The sequence below is a fragment of the Rhinopithecus bieti genome, unplaced genomic scaffold (assembly GCF_001698545.2).
Source record: "Rhinopithecus bieti isolate Rb0 unplaced genomic scaffold, ASM169854v2 scaffold_26532, whole genome shotgun sequence".
In the NCBI taxonomy this organism is placed as follows: domain Eukaryota; kingdom Metazoa; phylum Chordata; class Mammalia; order Primates; family Cercopithecidae; genus Rhinopithecus; species Rhinopithecus bieti.
In genome coordinates this window covers 4,079,065-4,084,553 of record NW_016812934.1, presented here as the reverse complement: position 1 = coordinate 4,084,553, position 5,489 = coordinate 4,079,065, and positions in this window count along the sequence as shown.

The window sequence follows — 5,489 nt, the reverse complement described above, 5'->3', positions numbered from 1 at the left end:
ATATATATATACTTTAAAATAGTGAAATAATTTTGAAGAATGATGTGTTGCTTAAAGTTTCATAAATGGACTTATAAATATATTAATGAATCAGAAATAGAAGTTTAGATAATTATATCTTGTATTGTCAACATAGACAATGGCATAAACTATAATAATACCATTTTGAGTAGACCTACAGAAATCCTTGGTTTTGTGGCTAAGAGTTGTTTATTGACCATGTCTTGGTAGTAATTGATTTCATGGTTTAAAAGTATGAATTAATTATACTGAAATCTTGTATAATCCAATGAGAGGAAACCAAGATTCAGAGTCAGAAGTCCTAAGTTCAAGACCTAAAAATACCCATAACTGAAAATATGATTCTAGGAAAGTCTTGTAAATGCATTTTGAGCCTCAATTTCCTTACCAATAATTGAGGATACTTACTTTATTGGTTAATGCAAAGATCAAGAAAGAAAATATATTCAAAAAGTATTAATGTAAATGAACACACTAAGAAAATAACTATTATAATTACTAATAACAAGCAACAATTTATTGTATTTAGGAAAAATGGTCAAAAGAACCTCTCGACCTTCCACCTTGTTGCAAAAATGCTTAGCATTGACGTCAAAATCTTTGGTAAAGATAAGAAAGAATCTAAGGAAAATTTTAAGTAATTGTTGCTTACTGTAAATTCTTTTTTCTTTAGAGAGATATTAACGTAAATTGTTTAATATGAAGAAGTATTTGTAGTTTGTTTTCTTTCCCCAAAAAGAAAAAACAAAGTATTTAAAGAAAACATGTCACCATCTTTCCCTCGAAAGAATGACAAGATGTGAATAAAGTAGCATAATCAAACACTTTACTGTTTTGAAAAACACAGTACAATATGAGCATAGAGAGCTTCTTAGCAGCCCAGGTCGCTTGTATTGTTTGAGGCTTTCTGATATAGTAGGAGAACATAAACATGCCAAAATGGAGCCTCAAAATTTCTGATAAATTTTAGCTCTCTCTATATAGCAAAGTAATACTTTATGAGACACAAAAATAATGTACTATGTGTATACATCCCTTTAGCACCCAGGATGACCACAAGATGCTGGATAAATGATTCTGCAGTCTTCTTCCAACCCTCTCAACACCTGTAACAGTCCAGCGCTAAGCTTACTATTTTCATGATCCAGCAGCCAGATTCGAGTATGGAGTATGTATTGGGTAGCTGAAAATCTGTTCCTCACAATGGATAACGATGTTGCTCTCAATAGTCTTATCCAGCAAGAATTTTCTAGGTTCGCTAGAAAAATTCAGGACATATGAGTAGCCTCCTAGACGTGTCTCTATTTTTATCAGCCTCTGCAAGGATGAAGCACTTCCTTTTATTTCAAATAGAGTGAACACTGAGTCACTTCCCTCATATATATATATTAAAGCTGAGAATAAACTAACGCAGCCTGTACCTTTGTCTTCTCTGTCCACATGAAACAACTTTTACACGGCCTTTTAATTACATTCCCTCAAACTCATATTCTTTGAAAAAGAATTTTCTCTCCATGGAATTATTCCTGTAAACTGGCATATGAGGAAGAAAAAAGGACTCAAAACACTAATATTCACATCCATTCTAACCAAGTCCAATGCCAAGAAACGCACGGAATCTTTAAACGGACCTCCCACATTCTTGATAGGATGTTTTCTGTGCATGGTGATCCACAAATATTATCATTCCATGACAATGCAGTTTCATCAAGGTACGTCTCAATCCATGGGATACGAGTCCCACACAACAGACGGAGAATTTGGCGCAGCTCTGTGCACGCTGCGTGTGTTACTTACTGGTTATATTGCAGTGGCCACACTGAGTCCCGTATGGCGCCGTATTAACGAATGGCATGCAAGCACCTTCTGTTGAAACATCTGCGACAGGGAAATTGTAGGCATTTTTCCAGATAATTTTTGTGCTCTGGACCAAATTTTCATTAGGACTATAAAACCTGGCAAGCAGTATTGTTGTGTACGATTTTTTAATAAACTGGGACATGCCTTTGTTAAAGGAGTGAGGAAAAGGGCTCTTCAGAGACTCCTTTCTATTATAAAAAGTTCAGAAAACATATGACAGCTCACAAAATAACATTTCCCAACTTTTTTTTAAAGTGCAAGGTTCCAGGCTTTCGTAGACATATAAATAAAATTCACAGTTTTGGATGCAAAGGCAAAAATGCAGATTTTCACATCTTGGAGTAAATGATTCCAACGGTGGCTTTTCTTAAGCACATGTTTGTTAAGAATGAATACAGCCAACAGAGATGTTTTTTAGTATTTAATTTTTTATTCCGGCTGCCAAAAAATCCATGTAAGAGTTTGTGCTTGCTTTAAGAGACACTGTGTCTCAGAATGAGAAAAGAAAAACTGAAGAGTTTGGGCACATGCCTATTTGTACTCGTAAACAACGTGAACCCAACAACTAGCATTGTTCATTTTTCTCACCAGTTAAAATATGGGTTTGTCTATTTCTTTCCTCACTGCCAATATCACCCTACCACAGTAATGGAGACTAGAAAAACTCCCTTTTGTAGTTCTTTAATTCCCTGTGCCCTGCTACAAACACTAAGGCAAAACAAACATGCTTGGCAGTAAATATGTGCATTATCATTATGTAAATAGGCATGTTATCATCATACTTCGATGATGCTGTTCTTTGTAAAGGCTTTTTCCTTTTCCAAATATATTATCCAATTTAAGTTATAATGCATATTATACCACTGGGGCTGTATAAACACTCTAGATCAGAGAGAATTAGTAGACTGTATATAACAAAATGTTTACCACCTATGCATATGGTGTTTGATGCTAAGACTAAGACTACCAAACAACCAGACTAATGCTGCTTCACATTGTTCAATTCCACCACAGCAGTGCACAGAAGCCTTTGAGATTAATATCCATCTTGCTGTTCAAATTGAGTACCACATTATGACATTTTATATTGACAACATTATAAGCTGAGATGATACATTTTAAGCTTGATGAGATGAATGATCTAGTACTAGCAGAAAATAGGCTGCATATCTGAACCTTATATGAACTAGGAACGACTCATGTCACAGTCTGTTTGGAAATGTTACAATGTTTGCATAAATCCATTGCTTATGCATAAGCACCAGGGAACTAGAATCCTGAGGCAGGCAGTAATCTGTAAAGTTCTTGTGGCGCTTGATAAGCATGCAAGATGCATCTTACATTCTCCTTGGTGAATTGCAAATGTTTATATAAGAAAGAGCATATAGCTGCATATCGTATGAAAAGATCAACGCAGATTTCTTCAGTAGGGATTGGAACAGAGCATAAGAAAACGAAGGGCCTAGTACATAATTTACTCAGGCCCTTAAAAACAAGCAAGACTCACCTAAAAAAGTAGATTTTTGGTCTTATTATTTGTCTTCACATTCTATAGTTGTCAAAATTATTGGACCTATCAACCATTCATTTTATTTTACCTATAAAGACATAGCAGCATCCATAATTAAAGTGAAGATGATAGTGTCCCTTTGCTTCCATTACTTTCTCTTTTATGGAGCAAGTAAGCTGTTAGAGGTGAAACAACAAGACAATTATATTTATTCTGTTTGTTTGTTTAAATAATGTTGTCAGTGTTGTTTTTAAAGTCTCCTAAATGAGTATGATGTTTGACACATAGTTAAACTGATAAAAGCTCAAACTGCTTGAAGATTCAATTTCTTTAAATTTAAAACTCATTAGCATTGGAATCTGATTTACAGGGTTTCAGAATAAATACATTAGGTGATGTTTTTATTTGTTCACCTCACCCTTTACAAAGTATTTGTTCAGTGTAAAGCCTTTTTGTCTTTTAAAATATGTTATTCAACTTTAGTTATCATGCATAGTATATCACTGGGGCTGGAAACAAACCTATAATGGCTTTGAGGGATTTCAAATATTCAACATATATATCAGACCCTCTGCTTGACCTAAGAAAAGATCATTTCTCCTTTATCATCGGATTCATGGTGGGTAAGATTTGAGAAGAGGAGCTGGTAGGCAGATCACGCATAAACACGAACACAATGTGCTAGACATAATGTTTTGTTAGGCCTTCATTTGGGGAATGACCACTCTCCTTCACTCCAGGCCTTTTTATTTGTTGTCCCCACCCCTGCCCCTGAACCTGTTCTCTTCCTCTTTATCTGGCTCATTTCTAGTTGTGTTGGTTTGCTAGGGCTACCATAGAAAGTACCACAGACCAGATGGCTTAACCAACAGAAATTTATTTTTATTTTTTTTCACAGTTCTGGAGGCTGGAAGTCCAAGATCAAGGTGCTAACATGATTGATGTCTGACTAGGCCTCTCTTCCTGGCTTACAGATGACTACCTTCTTAGTTTGTCCTCACGTGCCCTATCCTCTGTATGCACATGGCAGGAGGTGGGGAGGTAAGGAGAGAGACAGAGAGAGAGAGAGTGATGAGAGAGACAGAGAGAGAGAGAGAGATAATGCAAGTGACTTCCAGTGACTCTTCCTCTTAGAAGAATACCAGTCCTGTCAAATTAAGATCTCACTCTTAGGACCTCATTTAACCTTTATTACTTTCTTAAAGACCCTACCTCCAAACAGAGTCACATTGAGGGTTTTCAACTTAAGAATTTTGGTAAAACATAATTCCATTCATAACACTAGTCATGAGTCAGGTCACAGCTATGATTTGCTTTTCTCCTGGGAACTCTCCCTAACCTTAAAGTCTGGGTTAGGTGGCAGTTTTAAATTAAGCCACAGGACCAATGCCATTTTGCATGCCCCTAGTAGTAGGCCTGATATTTTTTCTATCTTATGATAATGGTGTATAGTTACGAGTTGGAATATTATCTTGAAGTAGGCACCAAGTGAGTTAGACATGTGTGAACCAAAGCTCCAGACCAGAGTGTGAAAAATCAATGGGAGAGCCCCTCTGTGGGAGTAAACCTACTTTTTGCCTTTGTGAAAATGCAAAATGAGGACTGGAAAACTTATAAGAGAGTTAGAATCTACAGGCAGTGGAGTAACAAAAGTTGAAAAAATGTTATCTTAGCAGCTCGTACTTATAGGCCTAATTGGCTTAATTAAAAAGAGACTTCGAAGTCTTATGGGTCAATGTGACTTAGACTGGGGGCAGACCGTAGGCAGTGCTGAAAACTGCCAGTCACTTGTCTACACTCTATTTGAGATCCACGAAGTCAGATGCGGACCTGTGTCCTACTTTCTTTCTGAGTCACACGGTGTTTCATCCTTTCCTTGGAGGGAGAAGTGGGAACATGTCCTTCGGTGGGTTCACAAACTTGAATGTATAATAAGGTAGTCATTGCCATTGGCTTCCTTTTCATTTTCAGAAATCCTATCTGGCCTCTGACAAGTTCCTTCAGAAGGGTGATAGCCACTCACATATTTTAGCTTCTCTGCAGGGTCCCTCTGAGGAGCCCTTACTGCCTCTTCCCATTTCATGGGATTAACTATGAT